The sequence below is a fragment of the Vicugna pacos genome, unplaced genomic scaffold (assembly GCF_048564905.1).
Source record: "Vicugna pacos unplaced genomic scaffold, VicPac4 scaffold_20, whole genome shotgun sequence".
NCBI lineage: Eukaryota > Metazoa > Chordata > Mammalia > Artiodactyla > Camelidae > Vicugna > Vicugna pacos.
Window position 1 is genome coordinate 80,242,766 of NW_027328741.1, and position 17,502 is coordinate 80,260,267.

At 45.1% G+C, this 17,502-nt stretch overlaps 2 long non-coding RNA genes across 2 annotated transcripts; both read right to left on the reverse strand.

Moving 5' to 3' along the window:
- Positions 1-1,506: 1,506 nt before the first annotated feature.
- On the reverse strand, positions 1,507-6,578 carry LOC140694079 (uncharacterized). Its single transcript, XR_012069834.1, has 3 exons — positions 6,406-6,578; positions 1,962-2,032; positions 1,507-1,753 (listed from the first exon to the last, which is right to left on the reverse strand). It is a non-coding gene; the product is annotated as an uncharacterized lncRNA (long non-coding RNA).
- Positions 6,579-6,804: 226 nt separating this feature from the next.
- LOC140694081 (uncharacterized) lies at positions 6,805-11,884 on the reverse strand. Its single transcript, XR_012069837.1, has 3 exons — positions 11,704-11,884; positions 7,260-7,330; positions 6,805-7,051 (listed from the first exon to the last, which is right to left on the reverse strand). It is a non-coding gene; the product is annotated as an uncharacterized lncRNA (long non-coding RNA).
- Positions 11,885-17,502: the final 5,618 nt, after the last annotated feature.

The window sequence follows — 17,502 nt, forward strand, 5'->3', positions numbered from 1 at the left end:
CTAGGGTAGCCTATGCCACATGAACACCATTTCAAATAACGGCAGAGCTAGAGAATTCTACAGACCGGCAAATCTTAAAAGAATTCAGCAGTTCAAAAGTTTTTCTAAAAGAAAGGTTGAGAAAACTCCCCTGAATAGAAAAGCAGCAAGATGGAATGGAAAGAAGAAACCATTATTGGAAATGCAAGAAGAGCATGTGTGGCAGAGAAGAAAGAAGAAGAACTTAAGGAGGACATCAAAACCCTAAAGATGGGAGAGGGAAGCAGGAAATCATAGGTGATTGGAAGCACTCTCTTAAGTGAATCAGCTTATTTGACTCTGTTTGAAGCGAAAGGAGAGATGCATGGCCTGACGTGTTTGCAAAACAAGCGAGAAGAAGACCAACAAAGAATCAAACCAACAAACAAGCACCAAAATGGTATGGTTGGCTGACATATACAAAGGGAACCATGATTATTCAAAAGAAAATACTCAAGGTGAGGTCAAGGGTCATTCAGAACGCATCGACCCAGTATCGTGGCTTGCATGTACTCAGCACACTTGTATTCGGAAATCAGAAGCGTGCATTCATATTCGTAAATTTTGATTCATAAGAGCATATCGTGACCTAACACTAATGCCGATTTGGAATCAAATGGTTTCCTAGTCCGTGATGTAGACTTGTATGTCTTCCAACAGGATGAAGGAATGCCATATTCTAGGCTACGTAGAGAAGAAATGTAAGAAGCCTATAACAAAGGCAAGTAGCTCTGCCAAAGTGTACTAAGTGCAAAAGAGACCGACAGCAAAGTGCACATTGGGGTTGGTTTCATTTCTTGGAATTTCAGCCCCCATGAATCCAATGGATCCATGTCCTGAGAGTGTGGGTGTTTCAGCAGAAATCAGGCGACGCATATGTATTCCGGGTGTACGGATATTATAGGAACATAAGTCTCCTTTAGTGGGTCCCTGTGTACTGTGAACTGTTAGAAAGTTTAAAGACGTGTGAAACCATCAACTGAAAAGGGACACACTTCCCTCCATTGGTACGGTGCATAGAGCTCTGAACAAAAGGAAAGAGGGAAGAAGAAAGGCCCATGGGACGCTAGTGGGTAGAATCACATTTACCTTAGGAACCTCTCGTCGGATGCAGCCCCTCCCCCAACACTGACAAGATGCAGCAGCCATTGGGGATGGCAGTTAGCGGTTGGATTCCAGGTGGAATGTTGGTGTTTACCGCGAGGCTTGTTGTGGCTGTTGGATCCTAGGTAACCGGGCAGAGTTCTGTGGGTGGATCAGTGTGATGGAGGGGCTGCCGCCCTCTGTGGAGCTTGGCTTAGGTGTTTGGTCCGGGAAGCTGTGTAAGTTCGAGATACTGCTGCTGCCCAAAGACCTGAGGTCACAGGTCAGTTTCCAGAACCTGAAAGGGCAGACAGTGGAAGATCTGCCTGTCATCAGCTTACTGGTCAGGCTCCGAGGTACTTTCAGACTTGCCCAGTCCTGGTGAAGTCGACTTTAGGGGAGACACGAAGAGAAGCTGGCCGATAAGCTGGCTGCACGGATTGAGGAGAGATGCGAACACATGGATGAGACATGTTCTGCTACAATGGAGAATACTGGCGTGGAGACAGCTGTAGAGGATACCAGGCTCAAAAGACATTCATGAGACATATTGAAACTCACTGATACAGGCAGAAACATACGGAGTGCCAACGTGGACTTGAGGAAGTTCCTCAATTCTCTTCTCCAATAACGGGTCCAAGGTCCCTGACGTCTGAAGGAGAAGAAATGAAAGAGATGATCAAAACGCTCCTGTTCTTGGAAGAGGTCGTGAGAATCCACACGTCCCAAGGGGCATTCCCAAGCCATTCAGACCAAAATTCAACAAGCCCAGGTAAGCCTTTTCCCAGGTTTGGGCCTAGCTAGTGAGCACTTGCCCTTCCCTCCCCTCCACTCAGGCATCCATTTGGAAGGATCAGTACCTGAGCTGCAATGAAGCCATTACGAGAAGAGCAAGCCCCTCCTAGAATCAGAGTTCCTCCAGCTTCACTCTCTGTGAACAACAGTGAACACCTTAAAGGTCAAATAGTCTCGGCTGAAATAGGTAAACTTGAATACTTAGCTCACACCTAGAAACGATGTCCTTCCGCTAGATTCAGCAAATGTTGTGTTTATGTCTTCCCTGGGGTGAAGGGAGTGTGGTAAGTGAGGGGAATCTTTGACTGAACATGAATCTGTATTAGGCTTCAGTTTTTCAAGACAGTGAAGGTAAATAGTACAAGTCAGAAAGTGAACTGAACTGTAAAAGTCGCCAATGACATTAAAGACACAGCTTATGTGGATCGTCTTTCACTTGAGTCAAGCCCCCGGGGGCACTATATCATGGGGGTGCAGACTTGGTTGCGTTAAATGGCTTTAAACTACAGGATCGGATGATTAAGCGTTCTCAACACTGATAGAAAAACACCTGGTTCTCAATAGACTAGCATAACTGCAGCAGGATTCTCCTAGCTAGAATGCCTCTAGGTGCTTTTGGATTCAAACCTAAATGTATATATTTGGTTTGTTTCCTCTTGTATTTTCCTAGAGAGGGATGTTACCCCTTGAAATGCCAACATTGGCCAGTAGGTGTCATTGGGATAAAGGGCACCACATGCACAAGTGTATCCAAGGTTGGGGGTTATTCCATGTTTCCAAAAGTTATTTCATGGTTCCTGTTGGTTTCGGAGGCTTCAACCTTAAAGAGCTGACATGACCCCTTGAACAGTTTGGACTGCTAGTTTGCATTCTATCTGTCTAGCTTTTCCGTAGAGCTGACACAATGTTACCAAATTTGACAAGTCTGGCTTCTAGGTCGATTTAGTGTGTTTCAAAAAATAACTCCATTTTCGTATAACTCCCAAAACATGTAAATGAGTTCTGTTAAACTTCTTAAAGACTGCAAATGGGATATCAACACAATGTCAAAATAGTTGTCTTCGGACAATCCCTCCCACCACGGCTGTATAGAAACAAAGAGCTAAGCAAATATCACATTTCTGTGAAATGTATCTGGATAGTGTTGATTCATCGATGCCCAGTTGGCAGAGAAGAAGTGCAACCTGCACTCACTCGCTCCCATGTACAGAGCAATGGAAACATCCACTCACCCAGCCCTTAGCATAGGACACTGGCCGAAGAGAGGTCTGTTACTCCCAAAGACAGGATGAGGCCTCAGGACACCTGGAAGCAGGAGAATGCAAAGCAGGGAATGGAAACCAGTGCAGGTTCGGACCCCTGGTGATGGAGCAACAAGGGTGAAACTCTGTTTAACTTGGACGCACACTCTCAAGCGGACAGGAGACATGGGTTTGAAGGTGATGTGCTGAGATTTACAAGAGTGCACAGCAGATGCTTGGCTGAGAGAACTCAAAGAAACCAGCGCAAAATATCCCCACAGTTAATTCTGAGACCAAGATCCAAGCTGCCAAATTTGAGGTAGCAGAGGCAATGGTCAGTGAGGCATAGAGCTACGGATGATGGCACACGCTGAGTCTCAGGGATCTGGAGTGCGTTGTGGGATGTGGTGGGTCGAATCAAGAGAGCAAACCGAACTGTGTACCAATAATAAATCAACCACACTGGTCGCGCGGTTGCGATTACCGATATGTCCCATGGCCACACCCAGTACATCTGCAGGACCAGGGACCAATTGGGAATTTTGCCAATAGAGCACGTGTGGGGCTGAATCAGAGATATCGTGCATCTGGTCTGAGGGATCCAGGGGGCCTTGAATTTGAAATCAGAATGAAAAGCCTTAGGATATGCTACATTCATAACCTGGGCTGGGATTATGGTTTGGTTTGAGTCACAGGATGCGCAACAACTCTGTGGTTGCCTTCGTGCACCCGTGCCACAAGGATGAGAGGACAAGGGAGAGTGGTCCAAGTCCACAGCGTGAGAAGAGGAAGCATTCCCTTCAGCACTATCTCCCAAAGGCGGATGCTACATTTTGGATGGCACCGGCACGGTACGGCACCTAGGACAACAAGGAAGGTCTGCGGGATCATTCCAGCAGGCCCTGATATGTGACATCCATAGATATGCTTCCACTGGTGTTTCTGTAGACAGAGAAGCTCTGGAAAGAACTGATTTCATTGGGACATTCCCGTGGCAATAAAAAGCAGAAGAGCACTCTCAGTTTGCTGTTTTGGAAACACTCCAAAATGACATAGAGAAGAATGCAGAGCTGAGAACTTTTAGAAGCTTCATTTCCACAAGAGGAAGTGTCCTGTGCACTTTCAGAAGTGTGAGATAAGTATAATCAAAATGAAGTTATGCTAATCGAAGCAGTATGGGTTGTTCATCACAACTAATGCAACACCAGCAATTGGAGATATACCAAACAACACACACAGGTACAGGTTATGGCATCAATGTCTAGGAGAAATTGTCCTCACAGAAATCCCATGGAATTGCGTAGAGACAAGAGTCTAAAATTTTCAATTAACAAAGCCCTAGAAGTCTACATTAGATACCTGATATTACCTGACCAGTAGAGATGAAGAAGAACAGTAAAAGAAACAGGAAGTACCATTTTCAGTTCCAAAGATATTGAAGGCGCAAAAGATAAGCTTTCAAACAACTAGTCTGCAAAACGCTATCCAGAACAAGTGTTGAAAATGAAGGTCAGGAAAACACTGAAGAACACCAGTGTCTCAGAATCACAAAAGGCAGAATACCAGAAAAGGGGAAGAGAAAGTCTCAACACGAGCCAAAAATATCAGGAAACTCAATGGTTGTGATAATATCAGGGCTAAAATTCAGTCCTTAGCAGACTAGATAATGCAGAGGGACGCGTGAATGACTGTTGAAGACAGGGGAAGAGAAAAACCTCGGTCAGAAGCAGACATAGGAAAGCAAGTGCAAACAAATGAAAACATTGCAGTTGAACCCTGGGTTAAGACAGGGCATGAAAGAATAGAAATCATGAGTCCCAGATGGAAAAGCAAGAGATAAAGAAACAAAAAGTGTCTGAAAATTTATCTGTAGAAAAATCAGACTGAAACTTGCTGAAAGCCAAGAAAGAATCATCTATGCGAATTCAGGAATTACACAGCATCCGAAGGAGGTGGAATCCCAATAGACCTACCAGCAGCTGTATGATTCAAATCAACAAAGCTCACGAATATCCGAGTGATTTAAAATGCACCTGGAGGAGACAACATAGTCACAAGGAAACCTCCAGAGGGGTTTCAGCTGATATCTCGGCAGCAATATTGCAGGACAGGGAGGAGTGCCAGGACACAGACCATATCCTGAATGGCCAAATGCTGCCACCTAGGGTAGCCTATGCCACATGAACACCATTTCAAATAACGGCAGAGCTAGAGAATTCTACAGACCGGCAAATCTTAAAAGAATTCAGCAGTTCAAAAGTTTTTCTAAAAGAAAGGTTGAGAAAACTCCCCTGAATAGAAAAGCAGCAAGATGGAATGGAAAGAAGAAACCATTATTGGAAATGCAAGAAGAGCATGTGTGGCAGAGAAGAAAGAAGAAGAACTTAAGGAGGACATCAAAACCCTAAAGATGGGAGAGGGAAGCAGGAAATCATAGGTGACTGGAAGCACTCTCTTAAGTGAATCAGCTTATTTGACTCTGTTTGAAGCGAAAGGAGAGATGCATGGCCTGACGTGTTTGCAAAACAAGCGAGAAGAAGACCAACAAAGAATCAAACCAACAAACAAGCACCAAAATGGTATGGTTGGCTGACATATACAAAGGGAACCATGATTATTCAAAAGAAAATACTCAAGGTGAGGTCAAGGGTCATTCAGAACGCATCGACCCAGTATCGTGGCTTGCATGTACTCAGCACACTTGTATTCGGAAATCAGAAGCGTGCATTCATATTCGTAAATTTTGATTCATAAGAGCATATCGTGACCTAACACTAATGCCGATTTGGAATCAAATGGTTTCCTAGTCCGTGATGTAGACTTGTATGTCTTCCAACAGGATGAAGGAATGCCATATTCTAGGCTACGTAGAGAAGAAATGTAAGAAGCCTATAACAAAGGCAAGTAGCTCTGCCAAAGTGTACTAAGTGCAAAAGAGACCGACAGCAAAGTGCACATTGGGGTTGGTTTCATTTCTTGGAATTTCAGCCCCCATGAATCCAATGGATCCATGTCCTGAGAGTGTGGGTGTTTCAGCAGAAATCAGGCGACGCATATGTATTCCGGGTGTACGGATATTATAGGAACATAAGTCTCCTTTAGTGGGTCCCTGTGTACTGTGAACTGTTAGAAAGTTTAAAGACGTGTGAAACCATCAACTGAAAAGGGACACACTTCCCTCCATTGGTACGGTGCATAGAGCTCTGAACAAAAGGAAAGAGGGAAGAAGAAAGGCCCATGGGACGCTAGTGGGTAGAATCACATTTACCTTAGGAACCTCTCGTCGGATGCAGCCCCTCCCCCAACACTGACAAGATGCAGCAGCCATTGGGGATGGCAGTTAGCGGTTGGATTCCAGGTGGAATGTTGGTGTTTACCGCGAGGCTTGTTGTGGCTGTTGGATCCTAGGTAACCGGGCAGAGTTCTGTGGGTGGATCAGTGTGATGGAGGGGCTGCCGCCCTCTGTGGAGCTTGGCTTAGGTGTTTGGTCCGGGAAGCTGTGTAAGTTCGAGATACTGCTGCTGCCCAAAGACCTGAGGTCACAGGTCAGTTTCCAGAACCTGAAAGGGCAGACAGTGGAAGATCTGCCTGTCATCAGCTTACTGGTCAGGCTCCGAGGTACTTTCAGACTTGCCCAGTCCTGGTGAAGTCGACTTTAGGGGAGACACGAAGAGAAGCTGGCCGATAAGCTGGCTGCACGGATTGAGGAGAGATGCGAACACATGGATGAGACATGTTCTGCTACAATGGAGAATACTGGCGTGGAGACAGCTGTAGAGGATACCAGGCTCAAAAGACATTCATGAGACATATTGAAACTCACTGATACAGGCAGAAACATACGGAGTGCCAACGTGGACTTGAGGAAGTTCCTCAATTCTCTTCTCCAATAACGGGTCCAAGGTCCCTGACGTCTGAAGGAGAAGAAATGAAAGAGATGATCAAAACGCTCCTGTTCTTGGAAGAGGTCGTGAGAATCCACACGTCCCAAGGGGCATTCCCAAGCCATTCAGACCAAAATTCAACAAGCCCAGGTAAGCCTTTTCCCAGGTTTGGGCCTAGCTAGTGAGCACTTGCCCTTCCCTCCCCTCCACTCAGGCATCCATTTGGAAGGATCAGTACCTGAGCTGCAATGAAGCCATTACGAGAAGAGCAAGCCCCTCCTAGAATCAGAGTTCCTCCAGCTTCACTCTCTGTGAACAACAGTGAACACCTTAAAGGTCAAATAGTCTCGGCTGAAATAGGTAAACTTGAATACTTAGCTCACACCTAGAAACGATGTCCTTCCGCTAGATTCAGCAAATGTTGTGTTTATGTCTTCCCTGGGGTGAAGGGAGTGTGGTAAGTGAGGGGAATCTTTGACTGAACATGAATCTGTATTAGGCTTCAGTTTTTCAAGACAGTGAAGGTAAATAGTACAAGTCAGAAAGTGAACTGAACTGTAAAAGTCGCCAATGACATTAAAGACACAGCTTATGTGGATCGTCTTTCACTTGAGTCAAGCCCCCGGGGGCACTATATCATGGGGGTGCAGACTTGGTTGCGTTAAATGGCTTTAAACTACAGGATCGGATGATTAAGCGTTCTCAACACTGATAGAAAAACACCTGGTTCTCAATAGACTAGCATAACTGCAGCAGGATTCTCCTAGCTAGAATGCCTCTAGGTGCTTTTGGATTCAAACCTAAATGTATATATTTGGTTTGTTTCCTCTTGTATTTTCCTAGAGAGGGATGTTACCCCTTGAAATGCCAACATTGGCCAGTAGGTGTCATTGGGATAAAGGGCACCACATGCACAAGTGTATCCAAGGTTGGGGGTTATTCCATGTTTCCAAAAGTTATTTCATGGTTCCTGTTGGTTTCGGAGGCTTCAACCTTAAAGAGCTGACATGACCCCTTGAACAGTTTGGACTGCTAGTTTGCATTCTATCTGTCTAGCTTTTCCGTAGAGCTGACACAATGTTACCAAATTTGACAAGTCTGGCTTCTAGGTCGATTTAGTGTGTTTCAAAAAATAACTCCATTTTCGTATAACTCCCAAAACATGTAAATGAGTTCTGTTAAACTTCTTAAAGACTGCAAATGGGATATCAACACAATGTCAAAATAGTTGTCTTCGGACAATCCCTCCCACCACGGCTGTATAGAAACAAAGAGCTAAGCAAATATCACATTTCTGTGAAATGTATCTGGATAGTGTTGATTCATCGATGCCCAGTTGGCAGAGAAGAAGTGCAACCTGCACTCACTCGCTCCCATGTACAGAGCAATGGAAACATCCACTCACCCAGCCCTTAGCATAGGACACTGGCCGAAGAGAGGTCTGTTACTCCCAAAGACAGGATGAGGCCTCAGGACACCTGGAAGCAGGAGAATGCAAAGCAGGGAATGGAAACCAGTGCAGGTTCGGACCCCTGGTGATGGAGCAACAAGGGTGAAACTCTGTTTAACTTGGACGCACACTCTCAAGCGGACAGGAGACATGGGTTTGAAGGTGATGTGCTGAGATTTACAAGAGTGCACAGCAGATGCTTGGCTGAGAGAACTCAAAGAAACCAGCGCAAAATATCCCCACAGTTAATTCTGAGACCAAGATCCAAGCTGCCAAATTTGAGGTAGCAGAGGCAATGGTCAGTGAGGCATAGAGCTACGGATGATGGCACACGCTGAGTCTCAGGGATCTGGAGTGCGTTGTGGGATGTGGTGGGTCGAATCAAGAGAGCAAACCGAACTGTGTACCAATAATAAATCAACCACACTGGTCGCGCGGTTGCGATTACCGATATGTCCCATGGCCACACCCAGTACATCTGCAGGACCAGGGACCAATTGGGAATTTTGCCAATAGAGCACGTGTGGGGCTGAATCAGAGATATCGTGCATCTGGTCTGAGGGATCCAGGGGGCCTTGAATTTGAAATCAGAATGAAAAGCCTTAGGATATGCTACATTCATAACCTGGGCTGGGATTATGGTTTGGTTTGAGTCACAGGATGCGCAACAACTCTGTGGTTGCCTTCGTGCACCCGTGCCACAAGGATGAGAGGACAAGGGAGAGTGGTCCAAGTCCACAGCGTGAGAAGAGGAAGCATTCCCTTCAGCACTATCTCCCAAAGGCGGATGCTACATTTTGGATGGCACCGGCACGGTACGGCACCTAGGACAACAAGGAAGGTCTGCGGGATCATTCCAGCAGGCCCTGATATGTGACATCCATAGATATGCTTCCACTGGTGTTTCTGTAGACAGAGAAGCTCTGGAAAGAACTGATTTCATTGGGACATTCCCGTGGCAATAAAAAGCAGAAGAGCACTCTCAGTTTGCTGTTTTGGAAACACTCCAAAATGACATAGAGAAGAATGCAGAGCTGAGAACTTTTAGAAGCTTCATTTCCACAAGAGGAAGTGTCCTGTGCACTTTCAGAAGTGTGAGATAAGTATAATCAAAATGAAGTTATGCTAATCGAAGCAGTATGGGTTGTTCATCACAACTAATGCAACACCAGCAATTGGAGATATACCAAACAACACACACAGGTACAGGTTATGGCATCAATGTCTAGGAGAAATTGTCCTCACAGAAATCCCATGGAATTGCGTAGAGACAAGAGTCTAAAATTTTCAATTAACAAAGCCCTAGAAGTCTACATTAGATACCTGATATTACCTGACCAGTAGAGATGAAGAAGAACAGTAAAAGAAACAGGAAGTACCATTTTCAGTTCCAAAGATATTGAAGGCGCAAAAGATAAGCTTTCAAACAACTAGTCTGCAAAACGCTATCCAGAACAAGTGTTGAAAATGAAGGTCAGGAAAACACTGAAGAACACCAGTGTCTCAGAATCACAAAAGGCAGAATACCAGAAAAGGGGAAGAGAAAGTCTCAACACGAGCCAAAAATATCAGGAAACTCAATGGTTGTGATAATATCAGGGCTAAAATTCAGTCCTTAGCAGACTAGATAATGCAGAGGGACGCGTGAATGACTGTTGAAGACAGGGGAAGAGAAAAACCTCGGTCAGAAGCAGACATAGGAAAGCAAGTGCAAACAAATGAAAACATTGCAGTTGAACCCTGGGTTAAGACAGGGCATGAAAGAATAGAAATCATGAGTCCCAGATGGAAAAGCAAGAGATAAAGAAACAAAAAGTGTCTGAAAATTTATCTGTAGAAAAATCAGACTGAAACTTGCTGAAAGCCAAGAAAGAATCATCTATGCGAATTCAGGAATTACACAGCATCCGAAGGAGGTGGAATCCCAATAGACCTACCAGCAGCTGTATGATTCAAATCAACAAAGCTCACGAATATCCGAGTGATTTAAAATGCACCTGGAGGAGACAACATAGTCACAAGGAAACCTCCAGAGGGGTTTCAGCTGATATCTCGGCAGCAATATTGCAGGACAGGGAGGAGTGCCAGGACACAGACCATATCCTGAATGGCCAAATGCTGCCACCTAGGGTAGCCTATGCCACATGAACACCATTTCAAATAACGGCAGAGCTAGAGAATTCTACAGACCGGCAAATCTTAAAAGAATTCAGCAGTTCAAAAGTTTTTCTAAAAGAAAGGTTGAGAAAACTCCCCTGAATAGAAAAGCAGCAAGATGGAATGGAAAGAAGAAACCATTATTGGAAATGCAAGAAGAGCATGTGTGGCAGAGAAGAAAGAAGAAGAACTTAAGGAGGACATCAAAACCCTAAAGATGGGAGAGGGAAGCAGGAAATCATAGGTGACTGGAAGCACTCTCTTAAGTGAATCAGCTTATTTGACTCTGTTTGAAGCGAAAGGAGAGATGCATGGCCTGACGTGTTTGCAAAACAAGCGAGAAGAAGACCAACAAAGAATCAAACCAACAAACAAGCACCAAAATGGTATGGTTGGCTGACATATACAAAGGGAACCATGATTATTCAAAAGAAAATACTCAAGGTGAGGTCAAGGGTCATTCAGAACGCATCGACCCAGTATCGTGGCTTGCATGTACTCAGCACACTTGTATTCGGAAATCAGAAGCGTGCATTCATATTCGTAAATTTTGATTCATAAGAGCATATCGTGACCTAACACTAATGCCGATTTGGAATCAAATGGTTTCCTAGTCCGTGATGTAGACTTGTATGTCTTCCAACAGGATGAAGGAATGCCATATTCTAGGCTACGTAGAGAAGAAATGTAAGAAGCCTATAACAAAGGCAAGTAGCTCTGCCAAAGTGTACTAAGTGCAAAAGAGACCGACAGCAAAGTGCACATTGGGGTTGGTTTCATTTCTTGGAATTTCAGCCCCCATGAATCCAATGGATCCATGTCCTGAGAGTGTGGGTGTTTCAGCAGAAATCAGGCGACGCATATGTATTCCGGGTGTACGGATATTATAGGAACATAAGTCTCCTTTAGTGGGTCCCTGTGTACTGTGAACTGTTAGAAAGTTTAAAGACGTGTGAAACCATCAACTGAAAAGGGACACACTTCCCTCCATTGGTACGGTGCATAGAGCTCTGAACAAAAGGAAAGAGGGAAGAAGAAAGGCCCATGGGACGCTAGTGGGTAGAATCACATTTACCTTAGGAACCTCTCGTCGGATGCAGCCCCTCCCCCAACACTGACAAGATGCAGCAGCCATTGGGGATGGCAGTTAGCGGTTGGATTCCAGGTGGAATGTTGGTGTTTACCGCGAGGCTTGTTGTGGCTGTTGGATCCTAGGTAACCGGGCAGAGTTCTGTGGGTGGATCAGTGTGATGGAGGGGCTGCCGCCCTCTGTGGAGCTTGGCTTAGGTGTTTGGTCCGGGAAGCTGTGTAAGTTCGAGATACTGCTGCTGCCCAAAGACCTGAGGTCACAGGTCAGTTTCCAGAACCTGAAAGGGCAGACAGTGGAAGATCTGCCTGTCATCAGCTTACTGGTCAGGCTCCGAGGTACTTTCAGACTTGCCCAGTCCTGGTGAAGTCGACTTTAGGGGAGACACGAAGAGAAGCTGGCCGATAAGCTGGCTGCACGGATTGAGGAGAGATGCGAACACATGGATGAGACATGTTCTGCTACAATGGAGAATACTGGCGTGGAGACAGCTGTAGAGGATACCAGGCTCAAAAGACATTCATGAGACATATTGAAACTCACTGATACAGGCAGAAACATACGGAGTGCCAACGTGGACTTGAGGAAGTTCCTCAATTCTCTTCTCCAATAACGGGTCCAAGGTCCCTGACGTCTGAAGGAGAAGAAATGGCAGAGATGATCAAAACGCTCCTGTTCTTGGAAGAGGTCGTGAGAATCCACACGTCCCAAGGGGCATTCCCAAGCCATTCAGACCAAAATTCAACCAGCCCAGGTAAGCCTTTTCCCAGGTTTGGGCCTAGCTAGTGAGCACTTGCCCTTCCCTCCCCTCCACTCAGGCATCCATTTGGAAGGATCAGTACCTGAGCTGCAATGAAGCCATTACGAGAAGAGCAAGCCCCTCCTAGAATCAGAGTTCCTCCAGCTTCACTCTCTGTGAACAACAGTGAACACCTTAAAGGTCAAATAGTCTCGGCTGAAATAGGTAAACTTGAATACTTAGCTCACACCTAGAAACGATGTCCTTCCGCTAGATTCAGCAAATGTTGTGTTTATGTCTTCCCTGGGGTGAAGGGAGTGTGGTAAGTGAGGGGAATCTTTGACTGAACATGAATCTGTATTAGGCTTCAGTTTTTCAAGACAGTGAAGGTAAATAGTACAAGTCAGAAAGTGAACTGAACTGTAAAAGTCGCCAATGACATTAAAGACACAGCTTATGTGGATCGTCTTTCACTTGAGTCAAGCCCCCGGGGGCACTATATCATGGGGGTGCAGACTTGGTTGCGTTAAATGGCTTTAAACTACAGGATCGGATGATTAAGCGTTCTCAACACTGATAGAAAAACACCTGGTTCTCAATAGACTAGCATAACTGCAGCAGGATTCTCCTAGCTAGAATGCCTCTAGGTGCTTTTGGATTCAAACCTAAATGTATATATTTGGTTTGTTTCCTCTTGTATTTTCCTAGAGAGGGATGTTACCCCTTGAAATGCCAACATTGGCCAGTAGGTGTCATTGGGATAAAGGGCACCACATGCACAAGTGTATCCAAGGTTGGGGGTTATTCCATGTTTCCAAAAGTTATTTCATGGTTCCTGTTGGTTTCGGAGGCTTCAACCTTAAAGAGCTGACATGACCCCTTGAACAGTTTGGACTGCTAGTTTGCATTCTATCTGTCTAGCTTTTCCGTAGAGCTGACACAATGTTACCAAAATTGACAAGTCTGGCTTCTAGGTCGATTTAGTGTGTTTCAAAAAATAACTCCATTTTCGTATAACTCCCAAAACATGTAAATGAGTTCTGTTAAACTTCTTAAAGACTGCAAATGGGATATCAACACAATGTCAAAATAGTTGTCTTCGGACAATCCCTCCCACCACGGCTGTATAGAAACAAAGAGCTAAGCAAATATCACATTTCTGTGAAATGTATCTGGATAGTGTTGATTCATCGATGCCCAGTTGGCAGAGAAGAAGTGCAACCTGCACTCACTCGCTCCCATGTACAGAGCAATGGAAACATCCACTCACCCAGCCCTTAGCATAGGACACTGGCCGAAGAGAGGTCTGTTACTCCCAAAGACAGGATGAGGCCTCAGGACACCTGGAAGCAGGAGAATGCAAAGCAGGGAATGGAAACCAGTGCAGGTTCGGACCCCTGGTGATGGAGCAACAAGGGTGAAACTCTGTTTAACTTGGACGCACACTCTCAAGCGGACAGGAGACATGGGTTTGAAGGTGATGTGCTGAGATTTACAAGAGTGCACAGCAGATGCTTGGCTGAGAGAACTCAAAGAAACCAGCGCAAAATATCCCCACAGTTAATTCTGAGACCAAGATCCAAGCTGCCAAATTTGAGGTAGCAGAGGCAATGGTCAGTGAGGCATAGAGCTACGGATGATGGCACACGCTGAGTCTCAGGGATCTGGAGTGCGTTGTGGGATGTGGTGGGTCGAATCAAGAGAGCAAACCGAACTGTGTACCAATAATAAATCAACCACACTGGTCGCGCGGTTGCGATTACCGATATGTCCCATGGCCACACCCAGTACATCTGCAGGACCAGGGACCAATTGGGAATTTTGCCAATAGAGAACGTGTGGGGCTGAATCAGAGATATCGTGCATCTGGTCTGAGGGATCCAGGGGGCCTTGAATTTGAAATCAGAATGAAAAGCCTTAGGATATGCTACATTCATAACCTGGGCTGGGATTATGGTTTGGTTGAGTCACAGGATGTGCAACAACTCTGTGGTTGCCTTCGTGCACCCGTGCCACAAGGATGAGAGGACAAGGGAGAGTGGTCCAAGTCCACAGCGTGAGAAGAGGAAGCATTCCCTTCAGCACTATCTCCCAAAGGCGGATGCTACATTTTGGATGGCACCGGCACGGTACGGCACCTAGGACAACAAGGAAGGTCTGCGGGATCATTCCAGCAGGCCCTGATATGTGACATCCATAGATATGCTTCCACTGGTGTTTCTGTAGACAGAGAAGCTCTGGAAAGAACTGATTTCATTGGGACATTCCCGTGGCAATAAAAAGCAGAAGAGCACTCTCAGTTTGCTGTTTTGGAAACACTCCAAAATGACATAGAGAAGAATGCAGAGCTGAGAACTTTTAGAAGCTTCATTTCCACAAGAGGAAGTGTCCTGTGCACTTTCAGAAGTGTGAGATAAGTATAATCAAAATGAAGTTATGCTAATCGAAGTAGTATGGGTTGTTCATCACAACTAATGCAACACCAGCAATTGGAGATATACCAAACAACACACACAGGTAGAGGTTATGGCATCAATGTCTAGGAGAAATTGTCCTCACAGAAATCCCATGGAATTGCGTAGAGACAAGAGTCTAAAATTTTCAATTAACAAAGCCCTAGAAGTCTACATTAGATACCTGATATTACCTGACCAGTAGAGATGAAGAAGAACAGTAAAAGAAACAGGAAGTACCATTTTCAGTTCCAAAGATATTGAAGGCGCAAAAGATAAGCTTTCAAACAACTAGTCTGCAAAACGCTATCCAGAACAAGTGTTGAAAATGAAGGTCAGGAAAACACTGAAGAACACCAGTGTCTCAGAATCACAAAAGGCAGAATACCAGAAAAGGGGAAGAGAAAGTCTCAACACGAGCCAAAAATATCAGGAAACTCAATGGTTGTGATAATATCAGGGCTAAAATTCAGTCCTTAGCAGACTAGATAATGCAGAGGGACGCGTGAATGACTGTTGAAGACAGGGGAAGAGAAAAACCTCGGTCAGAAGCAGACATAGGAAAGCAAGTGCAAACAAATGAAAACATTGCAGTTGAACCCTGGGTTAAGACAGGGCATGAAAGAATAGAAATCATGAGTCCCAGATGGAAAAGCAAGAGATAAAGAAACAAAAAGTGTCTGAAAATTTATCTGTAGAAAAATCAGACTGAAACTTGCTGAAAGCCAAGAAAGAATCATCTATGCGAATTCAGGAATTACACAGCATCCGAAGGAGGTGGAATCCCAATAGACCTACCAGCAGCTGTATGATTTAAATCAACAAAGCTCACGAATATCCGAGTGATTTAAAATGCACCTGGAGGAAACAACATAGTCACAAGGAAACCTCCAGAGGGGTTTCAGCTGATATCTCGGCAGCAATATTGCAGGACAGGGAGGAGTGCCAGGACACAGACCATATCCTGAATGGCCAAATGCTGCCACCAAGGGTAGCCTATGCCACATGAACACCATTTCAATAACGGCAGAGCTAGAGAATTCTACAGACCGCAAATCTTAAAAGAATTCAGCAGTTCAAAAGTTTTTCTAAAAGAAAGGTTGAGAAAACTCCCCTGAATAGAAAAGCAGCAAGATGGAATGGAAAGAAGAAACCATTATTGGAAATGCAAGAAGAGCATGTGTGGCAGAGAAGAAAGAAGAAGTACTTAAGGAGGACATCAAAACCCTAAAGATGGGAGAGGGAAGCAGGAAATCATAGGTGATTGGAAGCACTCTCTTAAGTGAATCAGCTTATTTGACTCTGTTTGAAGCGAAAGGAGAGATGCATGGCCTGACGTGTTTGCAAAACAAGCGAGAAGCCGACCAACAAGCAATCATACCAACAAACAAGCACCAAAATGGTATGGTTGGCTGACATATACAAAGGGAACCTTGATTATTCAAAAGAAAATTCTCAAGGTGAGGTCAAGGGTCATTCAGAACGCATCGACCCAGTATCGTGGTTTCCATGTACTCAGCACACCTGTATTCGGAAATCAGAAGCGTGCATTCTTATTCGTAAATTTTGATCCATAATAGCATATCGTGACCTAACACTAATGCCGATTTGGAATCAAATGTTTTCCTAGTCCGTGATGTAGACTTGTATGTCTTCCAACAAGATGAAGGAATGCCATATTTTAGGCTACGTAGAGAAGAAATATAAGAAGCCTATAACAAAGGCAAGTAGCTCTGCCAAAGTGTACTAAGAGCAAAAGAGTCCGACAGTAAAATGCACATAGTGGTTGGTTTCATTTCTTGGAATTTCAGCCCCCATGAATCCAATGGATCCATGTCCTTAGAGTGCGGGGGTTTCAGCAGAAATCAGGCGACGCATATGTATTCCGGGTGTACGGATATTATAGGAACATAAGTCTCCTTTAGTGGGTCTTTGTGTACTGTGAAATGATAGAAAGTTTAAAGACGTGTGAAACCATCATCTGAAAAGGGACACACTTCCCTCCATTGGTACGGTTTATAGAGATCTGAACAAAAGGAAAGAGGGAAGAAGAAAGGCCCATGGGATGCTAGTGGGTAGAATCACATTTACCTTAGGAACCTCTCGTCGGATGCAGCCCCTCCTCCAACACTGACAAGATGCAGCAGCCATTGGGGATGGCAGTTTGCGGTTGGATTCCAGGTGGAATGTTGGTGTGTAACGCGAGGCTTGATGTGGCTGTTGGATCCTAGGTAACCGGGCAGAGTTCTGTGGGTGGATCAGTGTGATGGAGGGGCTGCCGCCCTCTGTGGAGCTTGGCTTAGGTGTTTGTTCCGGGAAGCTGTGTTAGTTCGAGATACTGCTGCTGCCCTAAGACCTGAGTTCACAGGTCAGTTTCCAGAATCTGAAAGGGCAGACAGTGGAAGATCTGCCTGTCATCAGCTTACTGGTGAGGCTCCGAAGTACTTTCAGACTTGCCCAGTCCTGGTGAAGTCGACTTTAGGTGAGACACGAAGAAAATCTGGCCTAAAAGCTGGCTACACGGATTGAGGAGAGATGCGAACACATGGATGAGAGATGTTCTGCTACAATGGAGAATACTGGCGTGGAGACATC